Raw genomic sequence first — 17,874 nt, 5'->3', positions numbered from 1 at the left:
CTCTTCTTGGCTTCCACAATGAGCTAGCTGCTCTACTCTCTTGCACCCTCCCTACCGAAAAGAATTGCTGAAGGAAAAAAAAAGTTAAGATTTATTTAGAAAAAAAAAAAAAAAACGTACGTGGATGAATTCACCTTCAATCTGTATTGTGACAACTAGGCAGGACGTTAGAGTCAAGTACCAACTAATCATCTTCCTGAACTTACCCCATGCCCTCTGCCAATGCCTCCTTATGTGAGCGTTGCTGATCTGTTTTTCAGATTCTTTTGTGGTTCCCTAAGGTCATGTTCTGTTCTATGTCAGGTACCTATCTACTCACACAGAAGGTCAAATCCAGGCTGCCACATACAAATGAACACAAGAAAGAAATCCTCAGAGTCGCCCGAGTCCTGAGAACCCAGTGTAGGCTGCATGTACCCTGAATGAGATTAAGTAGCTGCTACACGGCTCCTATGGGTTTTCTGTAATATACAGGTGTGCCAAGCTCAGGATCTGCTGTTACAGACCTGGTGACTGTTTCTTGTAGGAGAGGAGAGACTCTGAGTGACTTCGCATGGATTAACTAATTGTTGTGAGTAGAAGTCACAACTTCTTGAGAGACTGGAACTTAGGAGGGGCTTGTGATCGGTAAATAGCAATGGTATGGAGGAGTTGTGCTTTACTTTGAGTGCAGGTGCTGAGAACCCGCTAGAATACTCAGAACATTTGGAGAGTTAGGCTCAAGATTATACACCCCCAACAAACACACAAAAACCAACAAGCCCCTCCCAAACCCAAAACAACAACAACAACCACAACATAAAACAACCAAAAAAAAAAAAAACCAAAAAAAAACCAAAAAACCTCCACAGGAAATCAAAAGACACAGCAGTCTATTAATTATATATTATTATTTATTATTTATTATTACAACAAAGAAAGTTCCCTGGGATAGTAGCCTATTTGGTTCTCTGCGAGTAGGTGGAGAAACAATAGATGCTTATTAAATACCCACTTGACTGCATGAATGACTATGCTAAGGACCAGGAAAAGCTGAGTTCTTAATGATAGTGTTAGATACGCTGCTTTCCTCCCATTCTCTCCTGAACCTCCTTGCAGGGCTGCCAGTTTCTCATCTAGAGGATGAGGCAGAAGACAAGGAGTGAGGGATGAAGGGACAAGCAAGAGATGAGGATGGAAGACAGCATCTTGGGATGCTTTCAGTATCTTCCTCTACTTCCAAAAAAATGAAGCAGACTGGCATTTTGTTTCCTCCAGCCAGATAATGGCATGTGCTGACTGAAAGCGATTTATGGCTCCTTCCCAGGCTCAGTCCCAGAGCACGGAAGCACAGAGTTCCAGATCAGAACTGTCCTTCGTGGGTTGACTATAGCTTACCGCTATTTGGAGCAGCTTGGGCCTTCTATCATCATGGTGGAGGGCAGGTTGGTGGAGGAGGCTGAGGCTAAACTTGAGAGCAGCACTCTTACTGTCTCAGATTATGAAATGAAGTGGCCGATAGGAGAAGTCCACCCCATTGTGGTAGCATGCTCGGGATATCCATGTGCCTTCTGGATTCTTGGGTTGTTTCCATCTTTCAGTGCAGATGTGTGGTTCTTCCCCAGCACACTGTGTGTTGTTGATATTGGACTTGCCTGGGATCTCCAACTGTGCCATGCCAGAGGATGAGAAGAACTAGTGAGAACCTTGAGTTGATACCTGAGATCTGTACTGTGTGGCTCTGTGGGGAAATCACTAAGGAGCACACCCATTGGGATGGCTGTTATTACCCCCTCAGTATCCAGCCTTCCAAGATGCTGAGAAAACTACCTGAATTTATAAAGTTACGTAGGGAACAGTCGGGAGAGACAGCGGCAGGCTGAAAGCCAGGGAAGGGGAAGATCAGTGGGAGGCCACCTGAGAGTCTTAGTCATAAGAACAAGGAACAGATGGTTTGGAAAGGATTGAGAAAAAGGGTCAATGGTTGGTCTGTCAGACTTTATTTACCTGAGGTTCAATCTTAAAGTCTTTGAAATCTGGGCCCGTTATTTATGTCAGTTGTCTACACTGTGTAGATGGTTTCAGAGGTCCAGTAGGCAAAAGCAGTCTTTGGTAGGATCTGGCTGAGGTCTATGGACAGATCAAGCATCTAGGCATTCTCTACTGCTGATATTTCAATAATGTGGTATGATCCAGTCTAGACTGAACAATCTCCTTCCCTAGCCTTTCACTCTGATAGGCTCAAGGGTCATGCATGTTCTAGGAAATGCACAGTCTGTGTACTCTTCCACCTGATACTGTTCTATGCATCTGACTCTGCTAGAAAGTTGTAGAGGAAGGGAAAGTGGCATCAAAGGACCTGGGATTTTTATGGGAGCAGTGGTGTTTTCTTACACTGTCAGTGTTTTTAAAGACAGGGCTTCACTACTGGTTGGCCTAGGACATGCTGTTCGAACTAAGCTGTCCTCAACCTACAGAGATCTGCCTTTGCCTCTGCCTCCAGGGTGCTGGGATTAAAGTCAGTTTTGCTTCTACTCTGAATATTAAAAGTGTATTTAAACAGTTCTACTTCTTTTTAAATAAACCTGCATTTATCCTCTGGGAGTTTCATACAATATATTTTGATCACATTCAGTTCCTTCTCCCAAATCTTCCCAGATCATTTACCATCTCCCTACCCCCAACCCCAAAATTGCATAATTATAAACTTGTACTGAGTTTATTAGATAATTTTTAGCCATTGAGTAGGCTTGGATTCTTCTAAATAAAATCTGTAGGAGACCATTGCTTTGGACGATGCTCCTGCAGTGGGGCCCAGCAGGCCAATAGAGTCACTGTCGTTGGGTACTCACCAGAGACGGCTGCTAAGACATGGGTTTAAGGAAGTCTGTATTAGCTGGCTGGTGACTACACTAAGTTTTCAGCCCTGAGCTTTCCTCAGGGTGAGCTTTTCAGCAAAACCCCCACAAAGAACCACATTCTTTGTAGACATACTACAGTTAACAAGAACAGTTAGCCAGAAGTGGAACTTCAGCAGTCAAAAAGCAAGGACAGTTCATTTAGCGATTTTCCCAGGGTTGTAGAATCATGGATGAAAGCCAATTAAGATCTTGCAGTTTGTTGTAACCCGTGTCTTTTGACTGTGCCATGCCAGTGTCAACATTTAAATGAATAGGTTTAATAATTTCAGCAAACTGAAAGCTGTGCAGACATTAGGGAGTTTGCCTGTGACACTTTACAACTGCCCGGAAATATTGTCTATCGGAACCACGTTCTCAGTGAGGGACATTGGTTCCATTAATTTAATCTGGATTTGCAGAGCACCAGAAGGAAGAATGTGCAGTCCATTCATTGCAGACCTGGAAAGTGCCCCAGTTTATTCCTCTAGAGAAGAATGTTCATCTGAGGACACAGTTGTGAGAAGTCATACCAGCCCCGTGACCAGCCAGGCCCTCGGATTTTACTGCGTTAACTTACATTTTTTCTTTGAAAACAGAAAAGGCTGAGAAATGGTTCTTCCAAGGATGAATAGGCTGTGCTGTAATCTTTTTTAAAAAAATCATGCTTCGATTGCTCTCGAAATATGCTTTGTGCCTATCTCTAAAAAAAAAAAAAAAAAAAAAAAAAAAAAAAAAAAAAAACTGCCAGATACTGGAAAGTACCTGCTTGGATAATGGTCTCGGAGGGGCAGACTTGGTACTAATTCTGACTGGAGACGGTGAAAAACACAGAAAAGACCTGTGACTCAAGACACTTTAAATGAAATATACCTCTTACAGACTGTGCCGTGCAGATAGATGGCCTAGGTACCAGACCGAGCATTTGAAAAACACTTCATTTTCTTTCCCTAGGCCCTCGAGCTTTATCCTTTTGAATTATTAGTGTCTCTCTCAATCTCACTAGAACATCTATATAGGCTCTCTGTGGAGATCAGTTTTTAAAAACTAATCACCCTCTCCGCCTAAAGGAGGACGGTGACTCAGTGCGTGGATGGGGCTCTGCAGCCAAGAAGGGAACTGTTCTGAGCCGTCGCACTCGCCACCAGAAGCTCTTTAACTCTTGCCTAAGGTTTTCTACTGATAAACAGTGGGGCAGCTTCTGGCCGTTGGTGGCATTATTCTGGGGAATTGCTGTCTTCCTTGTGTGACTATTCACTCATCTATCCAATATCTATTTACTAAACGTTCAGGAAATGGAAGCTACTTGTCTTTTGATGGTAAGATCAGAGGGACAGTCGGGCGGGGTGCGGTTGATTTACAGAAGCCTATGAAGAAACAGCAAAGGACGACATCAACCAAGGAAACAGAAAAATATAGCTAAAAGCATAAGACAAAGGGAGAATTTGATACCGGGGAACACAGCGGAACTCCGCACCTTGTAGGAAGGGGAACCAGAGAAGCTCCCCGACGACGGCTAACTGGGGGAGGTGGGTGGGAGGGGTGAACCCAGGGGTGGTGGACAGAGGAAGAGGAGACAAACAAAGGAGACCCCCTTGTGGGGTTTGGGCTTAAAAGCTCACCCTGAGGAAGGCCGAGCCTACACTGGGATCCTGAAAACTCAGTGAAGTCACCAGCCAGCTAAAAAAGACTTCCTTAAACCCATGTCCTCTCTGGTAAGTATCCAACAACAGTGACTCCATATGGGTTAGGCCTGATGGGCCCCGTTGCAGAGGCAGAGGGATGTCTACCTAAGGAGATGGCTCCTTCCTAAGGAAGTGACACCACTGATAAGAAATAACAGGATTGCTTTCTTACAAGGCTTACTCTGAGAGCAGAGTAGATGGGGGGGGGGGGGGCGAGGCGGGGTGCAGGGGGCGCATGAGAGAACGTGGCCTCTCAGGTGCTGCGGTGCAAACAGGAATACCAGAGCCCAGGCCTGCACAGTGATGAGGGGAGTAGAAAGATTGAGGCCTCAAAAATCTCAGGCAGTCAGTCTGAGAGATTAGACACAGTAAATACTTGGCGCTAATGAGCATAGTAAATACCAGCAATGAGCAAAGAAGACAATGTGGGGAGAGAGGGTTTGGGGGAGTTTCTGTTGCCAGAGCTGACTACTTTCAACACTCACCCTGTATTCCAGCTTTTCTAGACTGAAACTTCCAGAATGATCTAAATCAGGTGGTTTAGTTTCTCCCCACCCTTTAGTATCAGGAAAGAAGTCGCAGTAGACAGATTTTAGTATTAAGTCTGCAATTTATTAACCTTACTATATTAGACAGGCTCCTTCATATCTAATCCGAGATGGCTACGGGGCCCTGGAAGAGTCACAGTGAACAAGAATGAAAAAAAAATCTTTGCCCTTATCGAACTTTTGCCAGGAAGGATGACAAAAGGCAAGTAAGTACTAACCAAGGGGTATGTGGTGTGAGAAGGGCTCCGAACGAAGTGAGCTAAAACTCCGGAGGGAGAGTCGGTCGCACACTGATGACCTGTGGGAAGGGGCCTGCAGTGAACCTCTGGCAACACAATGCAGTAGGTGGCAAAGAGCTGGGTTGTCTGGTGACCGAGTCCTGCCCAGCCAGGCCTGCAGGCTGTAAGGAGAATGCAATTTGTTTTGAGAGCTTAAGAAATTATTAGAGCCTTTAAGGCAAGAGAATTTAAAGGTCTATGTTGACATTTCTACAATGTCATTCTAGCAGTTGCCTAGAAAGTGGGGGAGGGGAGTGAGTCAAGTTTAACTTTCCCAGTTGTCTAGAAAGATAAATATGGCTTAAGTGATACCAATTAATTAATCTCTTTACATCCTTGGAAGTTCCCCACCCCCACCCCCCACCGTGGACTGTTTGGTAAGTTTTGGATAAAAGTGGCAGAAAACGCATTACTGAATCTATAAGTTTCCAAACTGTAGAATGAACCATGAAAAAAAGGCCTGAGGAGCACTGTGTCTTGTGCTCATCAAAGATTCTGCAGCCACCTTTTACCATTCTTGCTAAGTAGATCTTTTAATAATATCTCTACTGGTCCATCAATTTTTGACACTTCTCAAAGTCAAAGCACATTATTCCCAAACACTTCAATACTAACAGTTATCTGGGAATCCATCATGTTTGGAATAGCCTTTTCTCCCCTTTGATAATGTGTGCTTGAAATGTATTCATTTGAATACACTTGAAGGACAGGGCTTGCTCGCCGCCCTCACTGTCTCTGCCCTCTCCCCTTGGGCCTCCAGTGAGGCATCCTGGTATTTTTCAGTATTGCCTGTGGCTTTTCAGTCTTTTCTCTCTCTTTTCTTCAGGTCAGGCGATCTGCTGCTAACTGAGTTCATTTCTTATACCATTGACACCATGCTGCTGTCTATTTTCATGAATTTTTCTAAAATTTTTGTTTTATATTTTTTGATTCTAGAATTTCTTTCAGGGTTTTTTTTTTTTTTTTTTTTTTTGTTATAGATTTCCTTTCTGCCAGACTTTCTTGCTCTTTAGTTTATGATAAAAATGCTTTTCTTTGTAATATTGTGCAGAGGCAAACACTGCTTTGAAATCCTTCTTTGCTGATTTCAAGAGCTGGATCAACAGTCTTTATTGATTATCTTCAGGTTTGATATGGTTCATACTCTTCTTTCATTGTACACATCACTATTCTGGATGGTGTCTTGGATGTACAGATAATAATTTATATATGTTCTGGGTCCTGTTTCCTTTTAAAGAAGAGTGTTATTTGTCAACTGAATTTGGGAACAATGAATCAGGACTAAAATGTTTACTAAACTTGTTAATTTTGCTATATGGTTTTGTGGAAGTTTATTGCTTTCCCACGTTCGTGAGAGAACAGTGGAGAGATTATGACATCATTTCACTTCTAACTTAGTCTTTTTTTGATTGCTTGGAATCTGCCCTGTACATGTGTTGTTCACAAGTCAGCCAAAGATTTGGGCAGGACACATCTGCGGAAACTGTGGCCCTGCTTTTGTGGCTATGGCATCCCATGGATGCCTCTTCATTCTCCAGCAATGTGGCTCCAACAAGCTCAGTGCTCTGATCCCTTCAGTCGTAAGTCTGAATGTCCTATGTAGTATTACACTAAGAGGTGAACTGCCTTCAGGTTCAAGGCTGACAAATGAGAAGCACGCCTTGTTAACATCCTCAAAGTGTCTGTGCCTCTCTACTATCTGTCTCCTTTTCAGTTATTCCATGGTGCCTTCAGAAAACAGTTTTTTTTTTTTTTTTTTTTTTTTTAAATTTTGCTCACAATTTAATACTGTTATCTGAAGCTGGTCCAAAAAGGTCACCTCGTTAAACTTAAAAATTTCAACTTTTGTTTTCAGAAGTATAAACATATCAACTCATTAATTTTCACAACTCAATTAATATCTTAAGTCGTCGTCTTAGTTACTTCCTATCGCTGTGATTAGATCCTATGACCAAGACATCTTACAGGAGGAAGGGTTTATTTGGGGGCTTATGGTTCCAAAGGAATATGAGTCCATGAACATCATGGCAGGGAAACCCAGGAAGCAGGCATCTGGTAGCAGGCAGTGGGCAGTGGGCAGCAGGCAGTGGGCAGCGGGCAGCAGGCAGCAGGCAGGCAGGCAGCAGGCAGCAGGCAGCAGGCAGCAGGCAGCAGGCAGCAGGCAGCAGGCAGCAGGCAGCAGGCAGCAGGCAGCAGGCAGCAGGCAGCAGGCAGCAGGCAGCAGGCAGCAGGGAGCAGGGAGCAGGGAGAGCAGGGAGAGCAGGGAGAGCAGGGAGAGCAGGGAGCAGGGAGAGCAGGGAGAGCAGGGAGCAGGGAGCAGGGAGCAGGGAGCAGGGAGCAGGGAGAGCAGGGAGAGCAGGGAGCAGGGAGCAGGGAGCAGGGAGCAGGGAGAGCAGGGAGAGCAGGGAGAGCAGGGAGCAGGGAGCAGGGAGCAGGGAGCAGGGAGAGCAGGGAGAGCAGGGAGAGCAGGGAGAGCAGGGAGAGCAGGGAGAGCAGGGAGAGCAGGGAGAGCAGGGAGCAGGGAGCAGGGAGCAGGGAGAGCAGGGAGAGCAGGGAGAGCAGGGAGAGCAGGGAGAGCAGGGAGAGCAGGGAGAGCAGGGAGAGCAGGGAGAGCAGGGAGAGCAGGGAGAGCAGGGAGAGCAGGGAGAGCAGGGAGAGCAGGGAGCAGGGAGAGCAGGGAGAGCAGGGAGAGCAGGGAGAGCAGGGAGAGCAGGGAGAGCAGGGAGAGCAGGGAGAGCAGGGAGAGCAGGGAGCAGGGAGAGCAGGGAGAGCAGGGAGAGCAGGGAGAGCAGGGAGAGCAGGGAGAGCAGGGAGAGCAGGGAGAGCAGGGAGAGCAGGGAGAGCAGGGAGAGCAGGGAGAGCAGGGAGAGCAGGGAGAGCAGGGAGAGCAGGGAGAGCAGGGAGAGCAGGGAGAGCAGGGAGAGCAGGGAGAGCAGGGAGAGCAGGGAGAGCAGGGAGAGCAGGGAGAGCAGGGAGAGCAGGGAGAGCAGGGAGAGCAGGGAGAGCAGGGAGCAGGGAGCAGGGAGGACACACCTGAAAATTAGGAGTTTTATGATTTGAATGTGAAATGTCCCCACAGGCTCATGTATTGGAACATTTGATCCCCAGCTGGTGGTACTGTTTGTGAAGACTCTGGAACTTTTGGATAGAACTGTTCTGAGGGTAGGCTTTGGGGTTTTATAGTCTCACCCCACTTTTGGTCCCTGACTCCTGCTTCCTCACTGATGATGCAATGTAAATAACCAGCCTTCCTGCCGCCATGCCTTCCTCACCCTGATGGACTGTGTCTCTTTACACTGTACCAAAACAACATTCCCTCCCTTAAATTATTTCTTGTTGAGTATTTTGTCACAAGAATATGAGAGAGAGAGAGAGAGAGAGAGAGAGAGAGAGAGAGAGAGAGAGAGAGAACCAAAAACCTATTGCAATTAGGAAATCAATATGTTCTTGAGATGTGGAAAAATTAAGTCCAAAAGAGTGGTGGAAAGAAGGAATGTAAGCAGGTATCCCATGGTGGTCAAAGTTAGTGATGTAGTAAACTGAAAAACTTAAAAGGTGTTGTTGGGAAGGAGGAAGGGGGGCGGGGGTAGGAGTATTATATGTTAAGTTTCAGGTTCTACTACGCATTTGTATAGAGTTGCCAGATTGCTTGGGGGTAGTTGGCTCACACTGGAAACACAACCTTCGCTGTCATCTGCATATGGCTGTCCTTTAAAGCTGTTGGGTTGCACAGAGATAACTAAGGCAGAAATACACACAGAGAGAACAGATGGCATTTGTTTTTTTTCCTGGACATTTAACTTTAAAAGTGGCAGAAGAATTTGGCAAAAGAACCTAAGAAAGAACAGCCAGTGATTCTGAAGGAAAAGCAGGAGAAGGCAGAGTCATGAAAGCCAAGAGAAGAGAAAATGTTGAGGAGAAAGAGGTGGTTCCTGGGAAACTTCACTCCCCCCCCCCTCCCCCCGGTTAAAAAGATGAGGAGACTGAAAGTTGGAATTGGGAAGCGCATTGGGAAATCACAGTTTCAATGCAGAAGTGGAGGGATCGAAGTCTGAATCTTTATTTAATAAAGTTTGTTGTGAATTGAGAGTAGAGGAAGTGAGGGAAATTTTTTTTTTTTAACGTAAGTAGGAATGATACGGTAGACAGTGAGATACTTATCAACCTTAATCATTAACCCAAAGCAGTCAGTGTGGCTTCTATGTGTAAGAACAAAATGGAATTTGCCATTCTGCCCTGACTTATTTTATTAATATAACGTCCTTCCGTTTATCCCTGTTTCTGGTCTCAGAGAGGTAGAGAGTAGAAAGGTAATTACCAGAACTTGGGAAGCGGTGGAGGCAGGAGAAGAAGGACAGAGGGCTGTCTGTGGTACAAGGTTACAGGTGGATGGGACCAATAGCCTCTACTATTCAGTAACACAGTAGGATGACGACGGCTGGTACTGATTACACACCACACATAGCTAGTACAGGAGGGATGTCGAATATTCCTAACGGAAAGCCATGATAAATGTCTGAGAGCCGGGTCAACTACCCTGCTCTGATCCCTACACTGTAACATCTAACGTAATGTCACTGCAGCCCATAAGTAACGCTCAGTTACTGCGTGCCAACCGAGAATCAAAATATTTGAAGATCGCCTATTTGAATCATTTGTTGGACTGTTCTGAAACGGCAAATGATGTATTCAAAGCTGCTCTTCAGAGAGCAAGTCTTGCTAAAACAGTTCTAGGAACAGGCCTTTTCTAAAGTTATGGTTCTTAGGAGTCACTGTATTTCTCTTACAGAGTCAATTCCTGACAGTCATGGTCCACACTGCCTCTGGCTTTTTTACATGAAGCCAGATGCTTAATGGGTGTTTTTCCTAAGTGATTCCCCCCCCCCCCCCCCACACACACACACTCTGGAGTGTCCATGGATTATTCTAGTCCATCCTCTAGATTTCCCTCTCCTCAGTTTTGAAAACTGATGGCTAATGATGAAATGTTTGCGGTCAGAGCGGTTCCAACACGGTACTCAACGGAAGCAAGTTTGTGTTGGTCAGCACTTACAAGTGTATACTGCTCTTGCAGAGCACCTGAGTTCTGATCCCCCACACCCCCGCCTCACAACAGCCTTTATCTCCAGCTCTAGGGATCTGATGCAGTCTTCTAACCTCTGCACATGTGCACAATTTACACACACATGGTACAGGGAAATGACGGCATGATGGCTGATAACAATGAATTCTATGCTCAAAATAGCTAGGACAGGGTAACCTTAAATTAGAAATAAAATAAATCTTTAAAAATGAAACAGCGGGCTGGAGAGTTGGCTCAGTCGTTAAGAGCACTGTCTGCTCTTCCAGAGGTCCTGAGTTCAATCCCCAACAGCTCACAACATCTGTAATGAGAATGAGATCTGGTGCCCTCTTCTGCTGTGTCTGAAGAGAGTGACAGTGTACTCATAGACATAAAATAAATGAGTATGTTAAAAAAAAGAAACAGCATATTAGGGCCATGGACATAGCCAGTGGCAGACTCCCATGTCTAACATGTGCAGGGCCCCAGGTTCAAGACCAGCACTATTACAAGAAAGACCAAGGAAAAAGCAAATCTCAGCACATACTATAAAATTTCACTTTTGCAAAAGCGATATACAAATATTGATAGGCTTCATTCAACCATTTATTTTATATATTGATAAACTGAAACTATTTTATATAAAATATCAAGGCTTAATATGAAATAATAAAAGAACAAGAAAACAGCCATGCAAGCAAAACCAGGTAAAAATATTTTCAATCCCAAAGAACAGCTCTGATCATTTGCAAAGAGGATAGATATTATTCAAGTGTCTGACATGGCAGAAGCATTTGATTGACTTGCATCTTGGTTCAGACCTAAAAGCACCGTGTTGATGTCATTGTTTCTAATACTCTGAACTGAAGTAAAGGCTCAGACTGCATCCAGCTGTCTTCCTGATCTTTTCTAAAAATCCCCGTTTTTGTTTTGTTTTGTTTGTTTGTTTGTTTGTTTTATTAATGAGCTTGCCCTCCTCAGACTCTCCCTGCTTTTCCACTCTGCTAACAATAACAACTCAATTTCCGGACACATTTCCACGAAGACTTCTTAGGGTCCTGCTTCTGAATAGTTTTGCCAGGCGAACCCGATCCCGCTTTGCTTCTGGTCTTTGTCTACAAGGTCCAGAGTCTCAAGCTTCATGTCACCTTCAGGTTCCAGGCTCTGCCTGCCACTTCGTCAACAAATGACTCTTCTGGATTGACAGTGTTGTCCCCGTGTACCCACAGCAGCTGGGCTGTGATGTGTCCTGGCACCCTCCACTTGGAACACAGAATCTTGGCATGCCTCTGTGCTCTGGCCTTTTTGAGATTGTCCCTCAAGGGCTTCATAAGAAACAGGCAACTGTGTTTACTTTGTGGCTGGGAAGAAAGTTTAAAATCTCAATTAAAAAAACATCATAATTTAATTTTGTTGTTGTTATTGTAAGCTTCCCCCACCTCTTTAAATACCATGTGAAGGTGAAGGGGGTTGTAGACCTTTTATTTATTGTGTTTATTATGTGTTAAACACCGGTCCTTCCTTTTCCTTCCCGCCTCCCTGTTTAGTGCTGTCCTGAGTACCTTCAAGGTCCTTCCTGAGTCTTAATCACCCAGTAGGTTTCCTTATCGCCTTGGCCTTGGGGATTTGTCCTTTTCTGTGCTCTGATAACACACAAGGTCTGCAGGAGTTCTCCAAAGGCCGTCTGTTCTGCCTATCTAAGTTTTGTCTTTCCCATTAGACTGCCAACTTTGTTCTTTACTCTTTGTGCAAAGTGGAGCCATGCAGTCCTAAGGCCTTACAAGCTTGGCTCCAGTGTTGCTCAGCTCTTTCAGGCCACTTGCCACCACGGTGCCTTAGGTGCCTGCTAATTTACATTCCAACGCGGAACAGTGAAGCCTTCCATTATTTACTTAAACCCTCTTCTTAGCAGAGCTTCAAGGTGCTAGGAGAATGCCGGGTCTCACCAGGGGAGTCTGGGGAAAGCTCCTCCTAAGAAGCCATTAATGAGTGTAGATTTGAAAAAGGAGTAGGCCTGAACCAGTTGCCGGTCTGGAGGAGTGCTCCAGGCAAGAGGAACCGCATGTGGGTGGTCTCTGAGCTGGCAAGAAGCGCGGGGTATGGTATCAAGGCTATACTGGAAAGATGGAACACAGCTCTGATGAGCCTGGAGCTCCAAAGAGCCAGGCTTCTGTGCGGGCCATTCTCCCATTGTCTTGTGCCTGTATTTCAGAGAGCTAGATCCATGCATGCTAATCATTTAGAAGATACGTTTTAGGTTGTTTTGGGGTCGGTGATGAATCACAAAGATCCATCTTGAAAGTACAAGCTGCCATAAGACATTTGACTGCGAGGATTTAGTGCGAGGGGCTGCTAGATAAGGCATGGGAGAAATGAAAAGTCAAAGAGGGAGGTGCGGAGGTAAAAAAAAAACCGGAGAGATATTAAAAGCTGCTGCCTCTTAACACCAGATCTTAAGTTTCGTGCCCAATACCTCCCTCTCCCTTATCTAGTCCTTCACAAACCCCTATTTTTAGGATCCTGGGAGTTGGGGTGGGAGATTGACACTAGCCAGCGGGGGTTGTGTCTGAGGTGCTCCTGAGTGCTGGGAAGCTTTCCCAGCCAGTTCTAGCTAGCGTCTGTATTTACGACAGAATACATTCAAATCAATTTGAAGAATTTTGGAAATAAAGCGGGAGGCTGAAACCAATTGCCCATCTCAGGATGGAGGACCCATTGCCAAGGCAAACATGAACAGGTGAAAGGAGGAAGGAGCAAGCTCTGAGTCTCCCTCTAGCGGCCACTGTCGGTAGAAACTAACCGGGCGCCGCCAGCGTGCCAACACAGGTTTCATTCACATGACAAAGCAGAGAAGGGTGTGTGAAAACTTTCATTTTTATGAGTCTTTTAGAAAAGACTCATAGGATGGGGAGGACAGAAGAAGGACAAGGAGGGCACTGAAAAATGGCGACAGGGACGAGAAAAGGCTGTCCTCGGATCTCAAAGTGCTTTGAGACCGTGAAACACACCGACACACCCACTATAATAATAATGATAATGATGTTGACGATGATGATAGTAATAGTAAAATAGTAATAGTAACCATAATATAACAGCAACAAACTGTTAGGATATGAAGACAAATATTATTAGAACAGAGTGTGACTTTCATTTCTGCCTTTCCACAATGCAGCAGCTTTGGAAGCCATCGTAGAAAATTCATTCCATGGATTCTTTCTGGTGTGATAAAGATGGATTCTCTGTCTAATGGAGAAATACACAAAACTTCTTTGTTGGTTTGTGCTACTTCAGTCTCTGAATTGGAAAGCACACACATCTGTGTTCATTAAATTAAGTATATTATATCTACTTACGCATATACATATATATTTTAAGTTGTTGTTAAAGAACAGGAGTCTGAGCTCTCATTGTTGGGCTTAGCTGTTGGAAACAATGACCCAGATTTGTTGAAAGGAGACCGCCCCAAGAAGTATAGTTTGTTTTCACCTTCTGAAGGATCTTACCATTTACAGCTCTCCTGCCCAAGAACTCCAGGGAAAGAGAGTAGGTCTCTCTCATTTTCTTGAGGACAGTTCTAGCCTCCCTGCCTGCCTTAGGCTCCATTAACTGGCAAAGCCAAGCAGAGGGCCCTATCCAGACCCGGAAACACTTCCCTTCCATCTTCTTTTTCTTTTCTCTGCTCTTTTTGTTTCTCTTTTCCCCCTCCCTTAGTCCTCCTCCTCCCCTTCCCTTCCTCCTTCCCCTCCCTTTCTCTTCCCCCTCCCTTCCTCCTCCTCTTCCTCCCTTCTTCCTCTCTTTAGTATTTAGAGAGTCTTGAAATATATGACTGGAAAGGTCATGTAGGTAGGTTACAGTAAAAGCAGAGAAATTTCTATAGGCCTGAGATGTGCTATTTGGTGACACCCTTAGTTTTTTGGTTGATGACAGTTAGTGGTCTGTCAATTTTGTACATTCTAAAAAGCTTATCTGTTAGTCATAGATACAGAAGTAGACAAGGAATTGATATTTATAAGTGGTAAAGATAGTCCATAATGAAGTTTAGGTTCTGGATCCGAAGTATTCCAACCTCCCTACAAATAGTGGAGTTCTAGTCACTTAATTAGCCGTATACAAACTTCAGTTCACACTCTACAGTGCAAACTGGCATTGAACTTGTGATTTTCCTGCTTGGCCTCTTGAGTTCTGGAATAACAGATACATACTGCTATGCCTGGCTCAGAGACTATTCTTATTCTCTGCTCATAAAATGAAAGCTATTCACACCTAACCCATAAACAATACATTATACATATTTCTCAGGACTTATAAATAACAGAGTTTTAAAAATTATGAAGACTAGGGATTCAAAGATGGCTCCATGGTTAAGAGCACTTGCTGCTCTCAGAGAACTTGGATTGGTTTCTATCACTCACATGGTGGCGCTCAGCCATCTGTAACTCTAGCTGCAGATAATCTGATGTCCTTTGCTGGACTCCTTGAATATTATACACACATAGTGCACTGGCAAAATACTCATACCCATAAATGAAAAGACTAACACCCACAAGGCTGAGGCAGGAGGACTGGTTTGAATTCAAGGCTAGCCTGGGCTACAGAATGAGAGACTGTCTCAAAAAGAGAAACAGGAAGGGTGGGGTGGGGTGGGGGAGAAACTAAGTTATTGTTTTGATACCAAGTTGTCTGAATTCCAGTCAGAAGCAAATTGATATTTTAGTCATCTGAAGCAATTGTAACAAAGTAACTCGGTGAGTCATTGGATACTTTTCGGCAGTAAGATTGCCACTTGTTTTCAAATGTACTCTATTAAAGGATGTGTTTATGTGCAAGGTGGAGTAACTGGAGACCGTGACTTTTCGCAGGTCCTCTCTGTCCATGTCAATGCATGAGCACTTTTGTTCTTTTCTTCCAACTCCTGTACTTCTCCAGAGAACCAATAAAATGAGTACTTTGGTGTGAAGAGACCTCTTGCTATAAACTATAACCACAAAATATCATATAAAAGGAGCGTTGAAGTGTTATTGATTGTTCAAATGGACTCATCTGTCTGAAACCGCCATTTCTTGGACATGATTCCTCTTATTACCTGAAATAATTATTGCTATGTTTTATCCTGTCTCTCACTTCTGAGGGACAGCATTAGAAGACAATAATGACTTCAACGGGAGACAGTTTGTCCTAGCTTCTGATTCCTCAATAATGGCTCTCGTTCTCATTCTGTTTTTAAAATGGATACAATCAAGGATTGCTGAGAATTCATTGTTCTCCTGGAAAAGCAAAACATGCTTTTATCAGGCTTACAAAGAAAGTTGACAATAATTATAAATATGCTTATTTCTCTGAAAATACAAGGTCCTTATTAAGGTTTCCTAGGTCCCTCTAGACATTAACTAAAAAGAAAAATTAAACTATCCATTATTTAGGTGTTTGTTAGTAGCAGTATTAATGTGAGAAAAAGGGGGAAAATCATAGTGCAAACACAAATACATTTTTGGTGACTCTTTGAGTGTTAGTTCTGCAATGGATTATGGGATTGATTATTAGGGGCAGCCTTTCTAACATGTTTAGCATCTTCCTGTAGCATTCTTTACATCTCTTGCTACCCAAGTTCTATGTAGCTAGTCTCTAACCTTCTCCTAAATGGTGTAAAAACTGTCCTGGTTCAGAAAGCTTCTGTTCCTGAAAAGAAATTGCAGGTGGTACATTAGGACACACTTCTCCCTGACTTAGTAAATCACACCTCCTCTATCCCAGCTCTGCGAAAACTCACACGCTCCATGTATCCTGTCCTCAGGGAAATGACTTCAAAGTTCTTTTCTTCTTTGGAGGTAAATTGCGCATGTAGATTCCTACAAAAGAAAATGTATTTCAAGTCAGTTCCGTAGGCAGCCTCACATGTGTGGCTTAATATGCCTTTTTAATGGTCCTGTCTAGTTAAAAGTCCAGGAAATAGCCAAATAGAACTTTAAAAAAATTATCTTTCCCTCTACCAGAAAGTCAACAAAACACACAGTAATTTCAGGATGGGCTTATGTATCAGAGGAAACAATAACTGTGCCGTTGTACATTGTAAAACTCAATATGTTTAGAAAGCCCCCCAACAATAGCTCTTGCTAGAGCAGAGTTTTGAAATCAGGTGTGAAACTTTGCAAAAGAGTCATTTTCCAGTTTCAGTGTTGCTGGAGTATCACCACTGGGCAGAGTTGAGGTTTAAGCTCCAAACATTCCCATAAACTGTGTAAAATTGGCACCTCGGGCTTAACACAAAGGCTTGCGGGTCAGTTCCACCTATCTGTAATATTCAGGTATGGCGATTTACCTAGAAACACTAGAATCAATGCCTTAGATGTGGCAACTGAATATGTGTCTGTGTTCCAAGACAAGGGCGGCAGGAACCAGCAAGGAAGCCAAGGAGGTGGACAAGCATCCCTGGGTATCCAGAGTTCAGCCACTGTGATATGTGTCTGCCGAGCAGTCATACTAGCAGTGAGAGACTTTGCTTCTCTTTGCTTCCTTGTTTGAAAGCAGAGCTAGTATCTTTGGGCTGAGTGGTAGGAAGCAGAGTTCAGAGCAAGCAGTGGTTTCTAAATGGAGAACCTGAGATTCCTGCTAAGAAAGCAATCTGTTGACTTTCTAAAGAAACTATGATGTGCTTTGTATGCTGATAATAAAGTTTATATCAGAGTCACATGGTTGGACATGGTAAGATGCTCATACTTGCCTCTGACATCCTACAGTTGGGCACTGAATTTTTTTTATATTCAGATATTTGTGCAAAGGTCTTACCACTCCACAGTTCGTATACTGAAGCCCATGTCACATTTTTCCTCCAGCCCTTGCCTTGTCTCCCCTGGAACACTTCAGAGAGATGGAAAAGGGTGCACACAGGGAACCCTCAGAACAGACTGTGTGTTGAAAGACTCATGTATTTTTCATAAATAATATTCAATTTATTTAAGAAGCTGCTCGTTGGGCTGGAGAGATGGCTCAGCTGTTAAAGGCTAGGCTCACAACCAAAAATATAAGAAGCTGCTCGTAACTGAAGTTTGACAGTAATGACTATGGTGGCAAGAGAGAGAAACAGTCTAGGAAGCGAGTCTAGAAGAAACTGAAAAAGGAATGAAACAAGGAAGTCCTCTGCCATGCACATGCAAATTCCAATTGTATTTTGAGCCTGCCAATGAATCCTTCCAGAAGTCTCCTCCTCCTCCTCCTCCTCCTCCTCCTCCTCCTCCTCCTCCTCCTCCTCCTCCTCCTCCTCCTCCTCCTCCTCTTCCTCCTCCTCCTCTTCCTCCTCCTCCTCTTCCTCCTCCTCCTCCTCCTTCTCCCCCTCTTCCTCCTCCTTCTTCTTGCCATTTTTTTTGTATCTACATATTTTATGTCACATTAAACTCTGCCTTTTTGGGGTTTATTCTTAATAATCAGTTT

At 44.1% G+C, this 17,874-nt stretch overlaps 1 long non-coding RNA gene across 1 annotated transcript in view; it reads right to left on the bottom strand.

The window, feature by feature from the left end:
* Positions 1–11,293: 11,293 nt before the first annotated feature.
* The window catches only part of LOC143443683 (uncharacterized), a 30,310-nt gene continuing 23,729 nt past the window's right edge, over positions 11,294–17,874 (bottom strand). The window contains exons 3-5 of the long non-coding RNA XR_013112861.1: positions 16,217–16,295; positions 15,533–15,713; positions 11,294–11,810 (exon numbers count right to left, since the gene is read on the bottom strand). This is a non-coding gene — a long non-coding RNA (uncharacterized LOC143443683). The remainder of the gene's footprint in view (positions 11,811–15,532; positions 15,714–16,216; positions 16,296–17,874) is intronic.

The sequence above is a fragment of the Arvicanthis niloticus genome, chromosome 10, assembly GCF_011762505.2.
Source record: "Arvicanthis niloticus isolate mArvNil1 chromosome 10, mArvNil1.pat.X, whole genome shotgun sequence".
NCBI classification, from domain to species: Eukaryota; Metazoa; Chordata; class Mammalia; order Rodentia; family Muridae; genus Arvicanthis; species Arvicanthis niloticus.
The sequence above is the reverse complement of the archived record's forward strand: the minus strand, read 5'-3'. Positions and strand labels throughout refer to the sequence as shown.